The sequence below is a fragment of the Crocodylus siamensis genome, chromosome 13, assembly GCF_052110815.1.
Source record: "Crocodylus siamensis isolate JL-2025a chromosome 13, ASM5211081v1, whole genome shotgun sequence".
Classification (NCBI taxonomy): Eukaryota; Metazoa; Chordata; order Crocodylia; family Crocodylidae; genus Crocodylus; species Crocodylus siamensis.
In genome coordinates this window covers 26,590,230-26,610,860 of record NC_143407.1, presented here as the reverse complement: position 1 = coordinate 26,610,860, position 20,631 = coordinate 26,590,230, and the positions used below count along the sequence as shown (strand labels likewise).

At 43.0% G+C, this 20,631-nt stretch overlaps 1 protein-coding gene across 13 annotated transcripts in view; it reads right to left on the bottom strand.

Moving 5' to 3' along the window:
* AUTS2 (activator of transcription and developmental regulator AUTS2) overlaps positions 1–20,631 on the bottom strand; it is a 980,474-nt gene that overhangs the window by 821,825 nt on the left and 138,018 nt on the right. The gene's annotated exons all lie outside the window — the stretch shown is intronic.

The following is a 20,631-nucleotide window of genomic DNA, read 5'->3' as shown; positions in this document are numbered from 1 at the left end:
AGACTCAACATTCAAGTATTCAGGCTTTACCCTCATCTTATGCTGGAATTAATTTGATCATATAAAAACAGACCCACATCTCTCATTCCCTGGTTAACTCCTAAGGAGTAACAGATCATTTTGAAATGGCTAGAAAATAGTCATCTCCACATCTGGTTTTACCTCCTTAGACAAGGAGTTCAGCAGTTGGGTTGAATCACGGTGCCCTTCATGCATTTCATTTTATTATATGGGAAAATAATTAATCATAAATCTAAGTTACACTAATAGACAGAGGCTGTAGTGCATGTTTGGAAAAGCGGAAAAAAAAAATCTCTCTTGTCTGTATAGCTGTTTGGAGTTGCCTTCAGGGCATCTGAGCTTCTCAGCTGTGCTGTAATTACAAGGATCTATGACTTTTCTAAATCTTAGCCACATGCAGCCTAACAACTGCTTGGCAGATTTCTCTGCACACATTTAGCTTAATCTGATGAAAGCAATTGTCACAGATACATCTCCAGAAATGGAGCTCAGCTCATCAGCTTATCTGGGTAGATGGGTATCTGGAGAGGACTAGTTGTCTGGGACGCTGCATACAACCAGTTGTATTTTTAGTTGGAGTTTCTAGCTCTTCAGTTTATCTGAGGTTAAGAGAGGACTGGATCATTTCCTACAAGTACCTACCTAGGGAAAATCTTTTTGCTGGGACAATAATTTTTCATCTAGTAGAGTCAGGCATAACTAGATGCAATAGCTGGAAGCTTAAAGTACACAAATTTGGACTACAAATGAGGTTCATATTTTTAAGACGAGCGAGGGACATTCCTCATTTGTTCTCTTTAACAGAAGACATAGTAAATTCATTAGCGCTTGAAGTCTTTAAATCATAATTGCCTGCCTTTCTAAAACACATGCTGTAGTTGAATAGAAATCATGGTCTTGTCCCAGAAAATTTAAAGTGTGTGGTTGGTTGGTTTGGATTGGATCTGGATATAGCATCATAATAGTACCTTCTGGCCTTAAAATCTACACGTCTGTCGCACAGTACAGCTATGTAAGGCAATGGTTTTTAAGTCTCAGTCATAGCCAGGCGAAACCTTTTCTCCCTACAACACAAGGCATTCTACTTCGAACCGCCAGAAGACCATCTGCTTTGCTGTGGGCAGTCAAACATTTGAGATAGATAGGCCTTGCTCTTGTCTCCTGTATTGACTGCCCTTCTCGTTAGAGCATGTGATTCATCTTGCTAGCTGAAGACTGCTACCAAAGCATAGCAATTCTTTACCTGTTTGATAAGTCTTTTTTGATAAGATGTGTCCACTGTTGCGGTTGTACTCTGTTTAAAGAAAAAAGATCCACCCCCCCACCCCCACTGCTCCTCCTCACCCCCACATGCAATGTAATGCCAGAGAAACTTAGCAATGAAATCATTTAACCACATTTTGCTAATAAGAATAATTTTCTGCTGTATGTTCACCACGTATGTAGTTTTACATTTTCAAACAACAGATCAACCACTATGAAAAAGCATTCCACATGCAAGAACGCCACAAGTTTTCCTTCCCTGCCTACTTGAATTGCATGAATTGTCTTTACATTCACCCCACTGGTTTTAATTACACCCCCACCTATAGGACAGAGGGTGTGTTCAGCTAGTGCCAAAAATGAAGGGATTAACTTTTAGCATTATATTAGCACTTGTGCCAAGTGTTACACTGTTGCCTATGTAATTTATCTTACTTTGCAACTGCTGCAAAAAAAAAAAAGACGTTTGGATGCAAACCCCAGAGGTATCCCCACTACAGCAGTCTTCTTAGGTCTTTTTCTTTATTAAATGGGCACAAGTAAATTTCAAGAGGGAAAAAGGGGGCTTAGGGTCGATTTTTCTAAACTAATAATTTTTGGAGGAAATATGAAGAGGTGGAAGAAGCATCTGAGGCAGTTTTGGCTCTACTCAATACATCTATAGCAATTTTATTGATTGATAACATAGATAGTTGCTGCACCGCATCCAAAAGTTAATTTATGCTACCACTTTTGTCTTGAGGAGTAGATCAATGGCTTGCACCAACGCAGAAAGACGCTATTTTTGACTGCTTTGGCTTTTGCTAGATCGGCTAGTCACACAAACTGAAACCACACGGGAAAAAAATAAAAGGATGCTAATTCTATCACTTGCAACAGATTTTAAGCTGGGGCCTTCCAACTTCTTGTAACAAAACAGTGCTTTGGGAGCCCCCGCACTTTCTTTGCAAGAATGCTTATGGCAGATGCTGAGTAGCGCACTGGCCTGTGAATCAGGAGAACTTCCCTCAACTCCGAGCCCTGTCATACAGGTTGTCCATGGCAAGTTGCTTAGGCTCCTTCCAGAGGTTTAAAAAAAAAAAAAAAAGCCAAAAAAAAGCCGGGGCTTTACTCTGAACTCAGCACGTTCCCGTGCCAAGCCAGCGCATTGTCAAAAGAGGCAGCAACCTACTTGGACCTTGCTCACCCAACATCTGTATAAATTGAGCACTTTAGTTGGGGGTGGAGGGGGGGGGTGTTGGGCATTTTTATCTAATAGCTTACTGACTCAGCTTTAGCTAAGTGTGACAAGAGCCCGGATGAAGCACCCAAATTATACAGACGCTGCAGAGCTGAGTCCAAGTAATGTGCTGCTGTTTCCAGTAAAGTGTGGGCTGAGGGGGCGGAGGGTGGGGAATCATTTTTTAAACATCTGCAAGCCTTAATGCCTGTGCCTCAGTTTCCTATATGCAAACTTGGATAATGCTACCAAACTCATCTGCAGAATACATTGAAATCTTCTGTTCTAAAAGACATGGGCATTATTAGGTAGTATAAAAATGATGCTGTAGCTGTTATGGTCCAGAAATTATGTGAGAAGCAGGGATTTCTTAGGGTGATCTCTTTTATAGGACCATCTATGTAGTTGCAATAAAGTTAGGCCAGGTCTCCAATGCAATGCCTGACAAAGAACGCTTTGCATTCAAAAGCTTGTCCAACTTCATCCCATCTACACAGTTGGTCCAATAAAAGGCATCACCTGAAGAAATCCTTGCTCTCAGGTATTATTAGTGCATTTTCATATCTCTCACCCTTTCCAGTGGATTTTTTTTTTGAAACATAGCAAGATGATTCTTAGTTCATTCATCAATTGAAAGAATCTTCCCCTTCTCCCTTCCTCCCTTTCAGAGCCACACCAAAGCTGTACTTTTTCTTAAACACAGTCTTGTCTTTAGGAGGAAAAAAAAAGGTACAGCGGTGATAGACTTGCTTTAGAAACTGACTTCATTAAATAAGCGCAGTCTTCTTAAGTACGCAATCTTGTTTTGATTTAAGGATGTCATGCATCAATTTAGTTTATGTCAGTAATGAATTATCTTAATATTTTGGCAAATCAACCTAATTTTCGCATTTAGGCAACGCCTAAGCTTCTAACAAATCGGGCCCATTTGAGGAAACCTAAGGCAGACAAACATGTCTGGGGGCAAATCCTACCAAACGGGTACAAAAAAAAAAAATCAAGGACTACTCCCAAACACAAGCAAATCTACACAGCTGGTTAAGTTGCTGCCTGATCCATGGATGAATGAAGATACCAGTCTGCTGGGAGCGTGCAAGACTGAGACATAGGAGGAAAATGTAACACGTCTGGTAAACCAAGAGGCTGGACGGCTCTAGGGACTGACAGCGGGCTGTGAAGCGTTTCAGATCACACCCTAGGCAAAATGGTTCCCCTCTGCGGGTTTCTTGCCGTGGTCTGTGTAAAGAAGCTCCCTCAGTCCAGGCCCCCATGAACAGGGTGCTCCTGGCAGAGGATCTTCACGGAGGTCAATAATTAAGCATGCACATAGACTGTGTTACCCTGACAAGAGAGGTGGCTGTTACTATTATTACTGTTAATGGTAAAGGCCAGAACCAGGAACAGAGCTAGGCTCCGTACACACGTATTACAAGAGACAGATCCCAGGAGGTGGATAAGATAAGATGGACAGAAAAAAAAAAAAAAAAAAAAGATGAGAAGGGAAATGCACACTGGAAGATGAGGCAACATTTTCCATCATAGATAAGGTCACTGTCAGGCCAGGGAATGAAATGGGGGCCTCGAGCACCACTCCAGTCACAGACCCACGTGACCTGCTATAGCTGACCATTATTCAGGCAGTGCCTGCCTAGCATGACAAAGATCTAGGAAGAAAGCATAAACTGGGGACAAACGTGCTTCCCCCACCCCCATCTTGTACCACATTAGCCTGCAGGGCAGTCTATGTGGGCCTTTCTACCAACACTAGACTCAAAAGAAACTTCTGTTAAGACTGTCAAAACCTCAGAGGGATTGTATAAGCAGACAGTTTTGGAGCAAATCTTGGTTTCTTTTCACCTTTTTTGAGGAGGGGGTTATAACCCCTAGCAGTGTAACTCAGCCCGATTCCTTTTCCTTGAGCTGTTTTTGTGAGCCAAGCGAGAGTCTTATGACAGTATATAACATTGTTTAATGAGCTCTGAAGACTGCAGTGCAATTCTGCGCTAGGAAATCAGGAAGTTCAGAAACTTGATTTCTTAAGTGCGTCTTTAAAGGACTCACCCACACCTGGAAGCTGTTGAATTTAGTTGGGGTGGAGCTGGTGTCAACTGTAAGGGAACTTCTGCTGCCATTCAAGTCTTCTTCTACTACCTTTTATCCCATTTAGCTTGGTCTTGCTGTTGTGTGCAATTTAAAGAGCTCTGAAAAATGTTAACAAGCCCTAAAGAGGAGAGTACTGTTGTGCTAGTCATTCCCAGGAACACCTGTGAACTATTCAGTTTAATTAGGACTACAGCTGGCGCTGAATGTATATGGAAAGACAGGGGATTTATTATTAGATTGGAAGTCCTTATATTGTCTGTTCTACAGATTTTTCTTTTTTCCCCTGGTTTGATTGCTTGGTGGTAAAGGACACCGAAAGAGCAAGCTGTTTAACTAACAGAGGGAAAACAGCACCAAATGTGGTATCATGTAGACACCAGTATCGAGGGGATGGTAGCATCCAAGAGAGACCTCATCCACAAGTTGATTCAGACATAGGAGTTACCTTGCAGCTCTGGTATGATGAGCAGACCAAGTTTCACCCAACTGAGGTACAGGCAGGATACCTTACTTAGTACATGTACTCTGTACAGAAAAGCATTTCAGCACAGAGCCTCAAACCACATGTCAGTGGAGAGTTTTATCACCAGCCCTTACGATGGGAAAAAAAACCGCCTCTACCGCTCCTGATGTCACGGCATTAACTCTGGATCCCATTGACTTTCAAATGTCAACACCGCTTTCATGTTGATCGTTAGCCCCTCCTCGCTAATGGGCATAACTATTTTAGTGGCATGCAAGGACAGCTGATACTGGGGCTTCTCTCCATCTACCGCCTTACATTTACTGTGCCTGCACTAGCACCATGAAAAGATCCCCATGCCCTACCGCAGTTCTCTCTTTCGGTTATAAATCAATAAGGAATGAACATATCATAGCCGGCCATGGCTTGCAAAAGACAGGTTGTTTAGAGAAGCCCTAAAACTAAGCTTCCCACAATGACATAGGAGTGGAATGGGATCTCTTTTGCAGACTTGCTAGCTGATTTCTCGCTGAAATGGCTACTCTAATGTTACTGGGGATTTATTTACTTAAGTATTGAAGACATCAGGGCACTCACAGCCTTGGACAGGCTACAGTCATAAATAAATGGCCTGAAGGTGGCCAGCCACACAGTCTCGTGTGCCATGACTCTTTCGACAGGCGGTTGCCTATGTTGTACTTGCTAGGCCCACTGTGGCCGACCAATGCAGAACAGCTGCAATTTGGAACTCCCTTGTACACGGGATCTTTCATCTCCGCTTTAGCACAGATTTTCTCCAAGCTAAATTCAGATTGTTTTGACAGAAACAATGCCCAACTCCATATATAATGTGCAAATGCAGTATCATCCTGACATCATCTTTACTGACATTATTTCTACTCCTACCACTGTTGTAAAAGCTTCTCTTTCACTTGGTCGGGCATCATTCTGCCAAGCACCTTGACACCACCGTGTCACTCGTGCTGACATTCCTTCCAGCTGACATCCGAACGTGTTCGGTAAATCTGTACTGACAATTTAATTTTTTTTTTTTTAAACTTTCCTCCTGTCATGTCATCTCCATAAAATTGCCCTGCCCTTGTTTCATTTCATTTTGACATAGTATTGTTATCTCTCTGGATTTTCTTTGGCACCATTCTACCTGTCACAAAGGCATAACATCTCTAAAGACCCAACATAATAGCACCTGAAGAATGGCGGCTCATTAAACTGAATTAAAGGATTCTGCTCAGGAAATAAAAAAAAAAAAAAACCAATAAAGTTATTTTTCTAACTAGAGCCTCAATAAAAGCACTTAAGCACATGGATAGCATTTGAAGCTTTCTCCTGGGGAGCGTACCTTGATGCACTAGGAAGGCTCGTGACTTTCCAAGGACCCAAAGCAGAGCTAAATAGATCACAGTTTTAGCTGCAGGTCAGGTCAGGTCACGCAAGCAAGACAGGTGAGAGGGTAAAGACGAGACTTCACTACTCTGGCTAAGGACGTAACCTGGCCCTGAAGACTGGGGACTCAGCAGCAAACCCAAAATCTATCCTCATAAAAAGAGTTACATAACACAAGCCAGCCAGCTACCCCAGCAAACAGCACAACACAAAAGACCCTCAGCCACATGCTAAGCTAAGCAACATTAAAGAGAACAGAAGGGTTCAGATGCAGACAAACACAAGATTACTGTATAGATATTATTCACAGTCTCAAATTATGGATTTATATAAATACTCTCCCAGATCAGGGCTTGAAACTGGTAAAGACATCACAATTAGAGGCTTCAATGCAGCAGTCAGTTCTTATAGGACTCGCGTTACAGCAGGTCACAGTTACTGATGGAAAGTATTCCACGAAACAGCCCTAATAAAAAGCAGGTATGTACTTATGCCCCCTTTAACAGATAAAGGAGCCAACATTAAAATGTGTTTGAAAATCCTGCTAGGTGCCTGCCTGCATCTTAGGCACCCAAATACCTTTGAAAATGTGGCCAGACTTACCTAAGATGACAGAGAGACCTGTGGCTAAGTCAAGGGCTGCAACCATGTCTCAAGGGTCAGTGCTCTGGTTTCCCACTGAACCCGTTTCATTGTGCAAAAAGCAATTAAAGAGCAACTAACTGGAAATGTGGGGGAGTACGGAGGGAAGACGACATGGCCTTGTCACCCAGTGCTTACGCACTCACCTGGGAAGGTGCTTTTGGCACTTTCTCTAAGCACTCTTACCATTTTTGAACGAAAGGTCTTGGATGCCTAACTTAAGCATTCAGGGCCATCTAGCCTGTCAGACCCACCCCTGCCTTCAATGTTTCCTATGAGCTCCCCACTCAAGTCTGTTGGCTTTTATGAATCCCATGCTAAGGAGCCTAATTCTGCCTCCCCCTCCAGGAAAGAAGAGCCTAAATGCTATAACTTGGCACAGGACTATTCCACTCTAGAGGCAAGGCAGGCACTGCAATTTCACGTACAAAGTAGTGTTTAGGCTGCCTTGTAGATATAGCCCCAAAGGATTGTCTCAAAATCCCCCAGGCTGGCCTAGCCAGTGTAGAAATCATCTAGTAATCTTATCATCAGTCTCATTTGATAATCGGCCCTTTATAGATAACGCGTGAACGTGTACACAGACAGACACACATTGAAAGAAAGCTGAAGTTTCATATCTCGGGTGTTCAAATACAGACATTTTTAGCTACAACAGAGAATTTTCAAGAAAGCTGAGACGTGAAAGCAGGGATTTACAATGGATGCATACATAAAATGTATATCATTTATATATAATAAATTGCCAAACAATAACATACACTTGAAGACACTTAATTGAGACCATATAATAAGGGCCTTTGCCTAATTGGACACATGGCCAGGAACCAATTTCGTGTAATGGATTTAACAGGCTTTAAAATCCATTTTATTAGGATACCTGAGACCTCACAATCAGTTAAGAGTCTGCTTGAAGACAACTGTTTGCAAGTTTCTCTTCGAAAGCATTTGGAATCGAATTCCAACTCGCACGTTCTAAACCCTGTTTGACATGACATTTCAGGTTAAAATAATTCCTCTTTAATTTAAAAACAAACTAAACTAGATGTATGAACCATTTCCTACAAGTACAAAGTTACACTGGAAAATGTATTTAGCCAATGCTATAAAAGTGTAATGAAGGTGTCAGTGTGATGAAGCAGCAAACTATATTTGTGTCCAGATGAAAGCCCAAGCAGGGGATCTGCATGTGATTCCATATGGGTATTTCTTTTGGCAAGCATACTTTAGCACCATACTTCCCCGTTGAGCAGGTTGAAAATGTTACTCGACGCACATTTCTACAAGCGATAGAAAAAGCACTTTTAACCCGAGAAAATCCTGGGGGTCCCCAGACACTCCTGCAGTCAGTGGGGACCTCTCTAGTGCTTTCAGCAATCTGCGGGTCAGCCACTGGATGCCTTTCATATACCTCAAAATACAGACCAACAGAAGGAAACCTAGCAGCTTCCTAAGAAACAAGAGGGAGAAGACGACCCTTCCCTATCAGCCTGAAGTGCTCTCAAGCCTTCAACGCACATACCAGAGCCAAAAATGTAGTAGAAGGGAAGCTTTATAAACATACTGGGAAGATCTGTAGATCTGGACTATTTTACATAAAGATGTAGCTATCCTTAATAAATGAATCCTGCTGTTTATTTTTAATTTTTTATATCGATATCTATATCTATATATCGATATCGATATCGATATCTATATCTATATATGATACATAGATAGATAGATAGATAGATGGATAGATAGATAAAGACATAAATACACATTTTGCCCTTAAAAAATAAAATCAAAATGACCCCACCCCCTTCAACTCCTGCAAGATATTCCTTCCTCTTTTCCAGTGCAACTTTTCCCTTTCTCTTCTGCCACGCTGGCTTTAAAGATAGCTTTAACGCACAGTTTGTGCACAGACTTAATTTGTTTAGGAATGGATATCAAATCGATACACCCCTGTCATATGGACACAATAATGCCAGTATAAAAGTACTGCTCTCGGTAAAGTTTGTTCCCATAAATTTATTGAAATAAACTGCACGCAGCACATAAGCTTCCTCATCTAGTCAGATTGCTAACAAAGTCTTTGTGGAAACGAGCCCTGAGCAAACGCAAACTCCCACCAAGTTTGATACTTCACTCTGTGTGCAGGAACATGGCCCTAGAAGAGTAAGCACTTCAGTTCAGGGGCACGCTTCATTTTATATCAAAACCAAGTACAGAGCTGGCTCTTAAATATCACATACAGCCCCAGTGCAAGCCCTTATCTAAAGCTCAGGTACTACTGAATAATTCTGGATGACTGAGCTTTCAGCTACTAAGGAAATACTCCACGGAATTGCACCAAGGCCCTCCTTACTCCAAACTTCACTTAACTATACGTTTGTAATGCACCCAAGACTTTGCCATCCCTCCCAAATCTGAGCAAAGGCTTGGGAACAAATGCACTATTTCCCATGGTTTGTATTAAGTTCTGTTTCGAAGCACTGTTTCGTTTCGTTTCATTGAGCCTTGTTTCAACGTTTCGCCTAATAGGGAAGAATGAAACTGCCTGTAACTGTCATTTCTCGGCAGATTTGGAGGAAAACAGCAGGGATGGTAGCACTTTCTGAAGGCATGACGCGTGCCAAATTTCAAGGAGATAGGTGCAGGGATTTCTGGGAAACTGCACCTCAAGCTGCTGACAAGCAAAACTCGTGACGTGTGTGTGCTAAGATGCAGCTGTTTTCCTGTCCCTCCCGCCGAGCACTGGGATTGAAGGGACCTCAGCGAAGGATCACAGTCACTGGCCAGCTACACAGTCAATATGAAAGCAGTCCTTCCCTGCTCTTCCCCCTCCCTCTCCTTACTTTGTTTCCTTGCAAGCAAGCCCAGCTTCAAAACGCCAAACATTTCAATGGCCCTCACTTCATTTCGAGACTGTTTCGAAACCTGTCATTTCAATTCCACCATTTTGAGCTCGAAATGAGTCAAAAGAGCATTGAAATGAAACACGCGGCAAAATTTTGCACCACCCTAATAGCGGGGCATTTCTTGGCAATGTACAATGAAAAATTCAAAAAGCATCGAGTCTTCTGTGAGGCATTGTGCACTTGTTCACATGCTTGCCAGCTACCCAAATCCAGCCATTCACGGAGGGTCTTGCCATCCCAGGGACTAGTGGGGCACTATTCAAACAGATACTGGGATAGCCCAGTTGAGAGGAAGGGGGTTGGGATCACTAATGTTTGGCCAAGCAAGCTGATCTCCATATACCCAATCCAGGTCTGCATACATAAGTAAAATATAGATTTGGGTTCTAACCTTTTGAAACAAAGGTTTTCGTTATACATTATGCTGAGAGCTGCAGAAATGTTGATCAGCTCAGTGCTAGCTTGCAGTTACACTTCCAACCTGAGCAGCACATCTGTGGGGAGTGGCTACACCTTAACGCCGTGGCAGGCAAAATACGGCCTGTCAGGCCATTCTTTCTGGCCTGTGCGACTGCTCCAAAAAAGTTATTACCGGGCCCATGGCTGCCCCTCTGAAAGCTTGCGGGAGATGGACTTTCAGAGGTCGTGCGCCATCCGACTGGGCGGGCTCTGTGCTTCCGCCTCTGTGGGGCTCTCGGCACTCCATCTGGGAGCCCTACGTGGAGGCACTGAGTGCGATGGCTGGGGAGTGGGGAGGGGAGCTCCTGCCTGCAGCAGGGGTAGATGGGTCTGGGGGTTGTGGGTCCCCCCTGCCACGGTCCACGGCCCCTGCTGCAGGAGCCGTGCACTATCAAGCTGGCTTTGTGCCTCCACGGAGAGAGTGAACACCTGTCAAGGGGCAGGGCTACCCTTGCAGCCCAAAGCCACAAGGTTTTTAAGCAGCCCTGCAGTCAAAATAACTGCCCACCCCTGCCTTAATGGAATAGGAGCTGGGGTATGCAGATCATGAGATGAATCCTGCCATGGAATGGCATAACTTTGAGCTGCATAATAAGTACTTTAAAGGCTTAAGAGCTCCAGCAGCCTCCCAAAGTTAATATGAAACATAGCCCAAAGACTACTGCTTAGCTTCCCCCCACTTCCCCACTCCTTTTTAAATTCTGATAGCCTGTAAAGACATAACCTTACAGCAGTAGGAAATAAGATTTAAACACATTTTAAATAAAGGCAGCCCAGTTGCTATCTTACTGTGATTATCTGCATTGCTGCCAACAACCCACACTGGAGCCAGAGTCTCCTAGAATGCCATAAATCCCCAGCTGCCTCAAACAACATGCTCTTTCATTTATCTCTGTATCTCTCAAAAACCCTGCGAGGCGAGGGTAGATTTTGGCCTTGTTACGTACCCAAAACAAAAGAACTGTTTAGTGTAAATAACTTTAAAAAAAAAAAAAGTCATAAGTTATAGTAGTAGTAGTTAGTCTAGATTACACGAATAATTCAATTTCCATTTCCAGTGGCGACAAGAATACTGTATAGCTTGCTGTTTAAGGGGCACAAAGACAACTGAACAGCTGCGAAAGGTACTTTATGATAGATATTAATACATACAAGAAGGAGAACTTGATGAATGTTACTTCCTACCCAAACAGTACAATCCATATTTCTGACAAATGCTCCGATTGCCTCACTCTAATAGCACCTCAAGAATTAAAAAATCCCAACCCTACATTTTTTTCCATCCACATCTATAAGCTTGAATGCAAATCTAACCCACCAGTCCAAATGCATACACACACACACACACACATATGCACGTATATACATGCGCACATATACATGCGCATCTCTCTCTCCATATCTATACATAGATAGATACATCTAGATACACAGATGGCTATATCTAGAGATCCCTCTCTGTATATACATCTATCTAGAGCTCTCTCTTTATAGCTATATAAATAGATATATTTGTGTGTATGTCTATATACACACACACGCACATCTATCTAGAGATCTATCTAGAGATCTCTCTATATATCTCTTTATGTGTATGTCTATATATACACACACATCTATCTAGAGATCTCTCTATATATCTCTTTATGTGTATGTCTATATATACACATCTATCTAGAGATCGCTCTATATGTCTGTTTATATAGATATAAAATTATATCTATACACACATTATACATACACACAAATATCTAGCTATACACACAAATATATCTATAGATAGTTATATATTACACACCTGAGTGTACATGCAGGCACACACATCATTCCTCGACTTCCTCCTCCGCTTTCTAATGGCACGTATCAGGTTATTTTCACCAAGTAGGAAAGAACATTTTATAGGTCAATTAAGAGCCAGAAAAGGAGGCTCCTGAACACTTAGGAACAGTGCACTAATTGAGGGCAAAATTCCTAGCCCTGCAGTTCTCGGCACTGAATACGCAAGAGGCGTATCAGGAATCCAATCCAGCCAGCGGGTCTACAAGAGTGGGCCCCTGAACTGCTGCAGGTCAGACTGCAGGATCACAACAACTACAGAGCAACCGTTTCCTTCAGTCGCATTACCAAAGAGTACATCAGGAATTATAACACAGGCCAACAAACTTAGCTCTGCTCCCTGCCTCAAGGAAACCACTTAATGAGGCACATAAATCAGCCTTTGCTCAGCACCCAGACTGAAGTGCAAGATAGTGTACCTTCAACCATATATTGACGTAAAAAGGGCTTACTTGCCAGTTTAGAGTATGGAGCTCCTCTGCGCTGCGAGGTATCCAAGCATGGGACTCTCCTCAGCAAGAGACAGACCTCTTTGCAACTCTTCAGGCACGTTTGTTTCTACCGCTGACAATCGTTCCTTAAACCACTGTATTTCCCTGGTTAGCTATAACTGGTACCTGGGCAATAGGCCTGTGCAAAGCAGCTAGTATTCGCTTTGGATTCAGATTCAGCTGATTCGGGGGACAGCGATTCGTATCGCCACCCGAAGCTTCGCGCAGCCCTATTGGGCAACTAAAGGCTCAGAGACTTCCCTCCACACAGCTATATGTAGTTCTGCTGCAGAGATGCAGACCCTGCCACTGCATGATATTTTTAGGCTTCAAAAGTCCTCATGATCATTTGAAAAGCAAAAGCCCAAAAGTGCCAAAATAGAAGTCATTGAAACATCAGAACACAGAAGCTCTGTACTATGTTTCCAGGGATGAGCCACGCTTCAATATAACGTCCCACTTAAACACATTCATAATTTACCAACACTGGAAAATCTGATGTGGCCACACAGTACCTCCCAGAAGTCAACGCAGAGTTGCATGTAAATACAGGGTATACCAATGGCTTGTGGTTTGCAGGATCGGGCACCGCAATTTGCTGATTTCTGGGCATCTCTATTATAGACATCCCCATGTGAACTTAGCAGCCTGACTACTTAGGGCTAGCCATCTTTCCTGGAAAGAGAATAAAGTAGTCGGCTGCATACATTTACTTTGCACCAAGCTGGAACTTTGTTGTCGGTTAAATGGGAAATTAATAGCTGCTTTGTAGTGGGTAGAAATGGGACGTTCAGCTCCAGCGTTAGAATAAAGCTGACTTTTTTCTGAGCAATAGAAAAAATCCCAAGCAGTCTCATATATGTAAGCTAACATCTATGGAGACATCTCACTCAGCTTCAGTAACCCACTAATGAAACAATATGCCCAAACTCTCTATTATGGTCACTGGGGCTTGAGTAGAGGAGGAATTTAGCCAGAACATATCCAATTCTGAATTCATTTAGAAAGTCTATATGCTCTTGACAAATAAGCCTTACAACATTATGTTGTTAATAAACCCAGGCAGTGGTGAAATATTTGAAAACAAACTTAAATCTTATTACAGGATTCCTGCACCCAACCATAGAAATAACTTCAACCCTGAATTTGAGAAGACACATACATTTTATATTGAGCTAATTACTTCCAAGTGCACAGGAAATGCAATTTAATAATTACAGCTGTATTAACTGAATGCAAGCTGAGTATCAAGACTGGAATATTTACCAATGAGTGGGGAAGTTGCAGCAGACACGCTTATTGCTCTGCAATTCTAGCTCTGCTTCAAAAAAACATTGCCCGCCAGAAGGCCGAGCCAAATTTTAAATCAAGGATGTGCAAATATGTGCCTAATTGACAGTCCGAAGACCCGGAAGGCTTATGTGCATCAGCGTAAGGTCACGTCTCTTGGCACCTAACTTTGAGGCCAGATTTTCAAGACAGTTCACCTCTTATTTAGGCATCTAAGCAAACACCAGATTTTCAGAAATGTTTGGCACCCAACATCTGCCATTGTAAAACTTATCGCCAGGTTTTCATAAGAGCTCACAGTTACAATGCTATGAGCTCTTCTGAAACTCCAGTTTACAGGGGTAAAACTCCAGATTCGGTGGCCAGATGAAGCGTTTTGGACAAACCTAAAGAAACTCAAACTCCCTCAAAGGCATAGGTGTGCTCAACTTAGGCAGGGAAAGCATTTGTTTTGGGGAAGACAGCTTTTTTTCCCCTAACAATTCCTTTAAAAGAAAAAAAAAAATCAAATAAAATCTAATATTTTAAAATGTCCCTCTCACCTTTCATTCCAAAGCTGGAACAAAACCGTTTCTCAAGTACCCTAGACTTCTGCATTGTGTTAAAGGGACACAACTGCTTCCCAGTCCTTTTTTGGCCTTGTCCTCAATACTGAAAAGCAGGGCCATGCCTCCGGGGGGTGCGAGGCCGGTAACCGCCCTGGGCCTCGTGCTTTGGGAGGCCCCATGGAGCCGAGCAGAGCGGCTACGGCCCCTCCTGCAGGACCCACCACCGCCAGCTTCCCATCTGGCCACTTGCCATCCCGCCCTCTCACTTCTTTGCGTCCAGGCCCCGCACCCTGCTACAGTCGTCACTGCTGAAAAGGTCCGGAGCTTCCTTCTAATTTACAGGAGCAATTGACACATAAAACCAACCTGAAATAGAATAAAATAGACAATTAGTTTAACAACTTGTGAGGCTAGCTCCAGGTGGGGAGACCATGCTGACCTTGCCTAGTTTACTCCTTAGTTTCACCAAAATGAGAACTGGGCCCTGGATGATTACACAGTCCAGGAAGTTTCTGCAGCTCTCATTACCAAGTGAATCTGAAGGGTAATTATGCTACTTATATCCTTTATCCAACAGTCTTAAAGTACTTAATCAAGTTAAAATATGTTTGTGAAGGAACTGTTATTATTAAACCCAATTCCCAAATGAGCCCAAGAAGGTCAAGTGAGTCGCCAAAGTTTATGCCATGTGTCAGTGGCAGGGCCACAGACAGACTCCAAGTGTCCTGGCTCTACTCCCTCTCCTCTTATCCGCTTCAAGTACTATATCAAGGCAATAGAGCTCCAGAGTATTCATATTCTGTGCAACCTGACAGAGTATCACGGGCATTATTTTTACGGGGTATTTCCTGTTGGCAACCCACAGAACTCCCACTAAATGAATAGATGTGCCACCGTGTCACGGGCACAACCAAGAAAAAATAGATTCCAGCCTACAAGGGTGTAGGCTGAAGACATGTTGGACTAAGGGCATAGACAGATAAGGTTCTTTGGGTACATCTGATATATTTTATTAGACAAACTCAAATAGTTGGAAAAAATTCTTCTTAGCAAGCTTTTGGGTCAGGCTGAGGAAGCACCTGCAGTTGGTGTGTGCTCTTCCTCAATGGAACGAATGGTGAAGAAGTCAGAGGCTGGTCTGCGTGCAAGGAAGGCAGTCAGTGAAGATGAAAATTAAGGAGTCAGTGGATAAGAGATAGGCTGGGGGAGTTGTGGGGTGGGAAATTATTGTATCCGGTAAATAGTGAAGAGGTACCTGGATGTTAGGCAGGTTATAATGGGTCATAAATCCAATGTCTAATATAGATCAACGACATCTCCATCATTTGGACTGAAAACCTGCAATCCCTGATTGAGTGCTATCAGAAATTCAACAACTGTCACCCCTCCGTCTCTTGAATGCTTCAGCACCAAATCTCCTTTTTAGACACAGTGATCAGTATCCAGAATGGTAAAGTACAGATCATGTTATACAAGAAACCCACAGAACAACATACATATCTGCACAGAACCAGCAATCACCCTAAATACACCAGGAAAGCGGTAATATATAGCCCTCAGATACCACCAAATTTGCACTGAGAGCACCCAAGATTGCCACCTCATAAATCTCAAAAAGGCTTTCACCCAACAAGGACGCTCCTCCAGGTATGTTTATTCCCCTTCCCACCCCATCTCTCACCCGCTGACTCCTCAATTTATATCTTCACTGACTGCCCTTCTTGCATGCAGACCAGCCTCTGGCTTCTTTACTATTCACTCCATCCAGGAAGAGCGCACACACCAACTGCAGATGCTTCCTCAGCCTGATGAAGGGTATTTATACCCAAAAGCTTGCTGAGAAGAATTTTCCAACTATTTCAATTGGTCTAATAAAAGATATCAGATATACCCAAAGAACCTAGTCTGCCTATATTCCATCCCTGCTTTCAACAGAAAATCTAAAAGCCAAGTAGTAGAAAAGCCCTCTCTTCCCCCATCCTTCTTGCAGAAGTGGGTTTCATTCAAGTACGTTTGAAACTACACCATGGGAAAAACCGCAGAGACTAATTTAATCACAATACTGGTCTGTTCCCACCCACCCCATCACTCACGGTAATCAACAGCCAAAGCTATCAAAGCTTGAATGTACAGGGGTATACGTCAGAAAATGCAATTTACAGTTTATTAACCCTGTGGATGCCTCTGTGCAATAAGAGGACATTTCTATGATGACTTGTAGACACCAGGGAGATCAGTTCTGAAGCTAAATTGCTTAATGCAGCCTTCAGGGCTTCTAAAGGATTAGACAAACATGACGCACGACAAATCAAAAGGTCTTATTTAAACCTTCACATGCAGGTGGGTGGAAGGATAGAGAGACAGATGGACATTATGCACCTTCTACCTCCTCACTCGTTCCTCTTCCAACCCGTGATAATGGAAAAGATGTGACCAGAGGAGCCAATTTTTTTTTCTATCCCACTCCATAAAGCAGTTATTTAGGGACAGCAAAAGAAGGGATTAAAATCCACCCACGAGGCAGCTGATGCTGGCTGCACTACAACTTGGCAGTGTAGCATGGGCAAAACCCTTCCCTTGTGTGCAGAGAGGTGGTTTATTGAGTCTGTAATATTGCTGCAAACACTTGTGCTTCCAAGACAGGTTTCATGGGCCAGGTGTTTTTTGCTTTTTTATTCAAGTCCAAAGGAACCTTCAATATATTACCAACAAACGTATCAATGCTTCAGACAAGGGAGAAGAGCTTCACAAGAAACTACAGTCATCGCCACAGCCACCAGGTTTCCTCCACCCAAACTTATTACTTTGAACCCGAAGCCAATAAACCTCAAACATTTCTGCAAGAGCACAATGACTAGGGCCATGACCTGTATTTGCTACTTATTTAGAAAGCTCTTAAAAAGGATAGCAGGGACTCTGCAAGAATGAAAACCCAAGTCATCTGAAACCATCTCTAAGCTAGTTTGTAGACTCCCAGTGGCACAATTACCACCTCATCCAACAGTTTTAGTCACTTAATTGGGCCAATTGTACAGAAAAAAATCCAAACACATGCACCGGCAATGCAGAGACTTGAACAGCAGGTCATTAAAATCTGCAGCCATTTAAGGAGCAAGACAGTAAATTAAAACTCTCAAGAGTACTTGAGGCTGCGCTTCTTCGGCTCAAAATTCGCTCTGTTCACAAAGTGTCCTGCGAACAGACTGCAAGGACAACAGCCTTGATGCTACCTCGAGGAATGCTAGGAACTCAAGTGTCACAGCCAACAGCACACCATAACATCTCGAGGAGTCGAAACAGCTCCCAACAGAAGGAGCCTGTCATGGAAACCTTGCATCTCACACCGTGAATATGTCATTTTTAATTCCTCAATATTCAGAGACTGGCCAGAATGACAACTAACAGAGCTCTCAGGGTTTCTGTCCACAAGAGCCCTACTCTTGCTTTAGATCCAAACTGAATACAAACTTCTCCATTTGGCAGCTACCAGGCGCAACCAAGCCATTTATGAGCCCATGCTCAACCCCTTCAAGAATACAGAATAAATTGCCCTTTGATCAGTACCCAGGAGTACATTTTATCGCAAAGCCACCTCTTTTCCAAGGTCTTCTTCTGAATGGGAAGAAGGCCAAGCTGCAGCTACTCAGACAATTTCAGCGCATAACCAAGAACCCGGCTTGCTCTTTCCAGTATTCCCAAAGTTTCAGATTTAGAGTTCCACAATCGCAAAGACGTTTCATGGAAACCAGTAGGTTTCATGGAGAGCAACATAAGTATCTCTACTTATAAAAACACAGGTAAGAGAAGCACCCATCCTAAATTGGGGATATCCCCTCTCTAAGACTCACTTCACACCAGTCATACTAAAATTCTTAAACCCACTCATGCAATCGGCAACCATGGCCCCCCTCGAGTAACGCAATGCCAGTAAAGAAACTTTACTTACACCATACCCATAAAGGACCTGTCTTCTGGGTAAGGGCTACTAGCTACAGACCTAATACTGATACTTGAAATCAACAGAACCAATTACAGAACGCAGTACTGCGCCCAAATGCTGAAATCTCTCAAGAATAGCTTATTTTACCGACTACCGTTCCAGCTGCGGTGCCTGGACACAGGAGGATGGGGCTCAGAAGAGATGGCTGTATCTGCAGATTACTTTACTTTTGTAGGTCAGATTCTAAATGTTACAAAGTCATCTTCCTGTGCTTCAATATGTATTCATACCACACACCACACTCAAGTGTCTGGGGGTAGTGGCTGAAGGGGGCCTGACAAGAAAGCGGAGGAAAGCAATTCAGTTTGGTAAAAACAGGAGATGAATGTAGCAATACAGGTGTAGAATTTGAAGCAGAAATACATTACAGTCTCAAGAAATCATTTCATATAACTTGTAGTACAAATTGATTTTAGGGGACATCTCCGCCTGCACATGTATTCCCCGCTGAATGGTGATACCTATTCAAATGATCAAAAACCATCAGTTCTTAAATTCAGGATAAATCCCAGACCTCAGAAACAGGCAAATGAAAAAAAAGAAGGAAAAGAAAAAGAAAAGAGTTCAGAAGTAGAAACGCAGCAAATGTTACTCTCAGGACCAATCTCTCTGATATGCCTCAAGCTTGCTAACAGCATTTTTATGCCAGGGGCATGTTGCTTTCCTGTGCCCTTATATTTTATTTCAGCAAAGCCCTGCCCTAATAACTGATTACAAAATACCAGACAAGGTGGTGTGTTATCTTACCAGCTGGGAAAGGTGCTAAACAGTGTCATGCAAAAAAAAAAAAAAAAAAAAAAAAGCATATATATCGTTCTAAATGCACAGGCTGCAGTAGCCAGGAGGAATTTTGCATTTGGTCACAGTAATATCCCATTGAGACTCATTCCTCATTCATAAAAGACTGTGCGTGGCCACTATCCAAATCAAGGCACAGCAGCCAACCATTCTGATCGAATAAAATGTCACCTTCACAGGTATTGCGGATATTAGTTTTTCCTTCAACATGATACTCACAACAAAGGAAGTTTAGTGTTAGTTAGCTCCTGTCCTCCATCCATGCTCACTTACAGCAATTGTTGCCTATAAAAGAAGAACTGCTCTTTTCCAAAGGATGGCATGTTTCTGAAATGGTTCCTCAATGAGGTGGAGGCAAAGACTGAGTACTTCATCAGTAGCAACCAGTTTACCTACCATACTTCAAGAGACCGTGAGCGTGCAAAGGATACTTTACCTACTTGAGAGGGCCATGCATTTAAAGTGACCTTTTGCACGTCTCAGAGCTAGGTAAGTACTAGCATACAATGGTGTGTTTATCACAGCCTTTCGCGTAGGTGGCAACCAAAAGCAAAGGAGTCTTTTAAAGCAGCTCTGACTGGTAGATATTCATTCCAAGGTCTATGCTGGCTTCTGGCAGCCTAAGGCCAGACATAACAATCTGACGGCCTCAAGTAAAATGTAGTGTCCAAATAGATAATGTTCATGGCTCTGTTCCTTCACAGGACAATGCAACTCCATGAGGGTGGGGAAATGCCTTGGGATTGGATTCACTGTTAGGAACAACAATACAGGAAACTGAGTGATTGCTATTTTCTTCTTGTAGCATCACTCACTTCAACTCCTTCGAGGCACTGTTCTCATTCTGATTAGCTGTGTATAATGTCGCAAGTCTTGAGTCACAGGTTCCCGCCAGGGATGGCCTTGATAAATGAACATACCCCACCTCACCCCCACTTCTGAGTTTAGGCTGCTATCCTCATTGGCTAGGGACAGATATTCAAAAAGCCTGAGCCTGAATTGATTCACTCTCTGTAGGTCAGTCTAACCTGGCTAGGCTAAATCAGTTTTGTAACTGGACAGACATCCCAGACATGCAGGCACATGCCTGCAGTGGCTCAGGCTAGAAGCTGGGGGGCACTAGAGCCGCCCTCCCTTCCTTCCACAAAATGGAGCTGAGGGGGTGTGTGGCCAGGCTCCCACAGGACATTG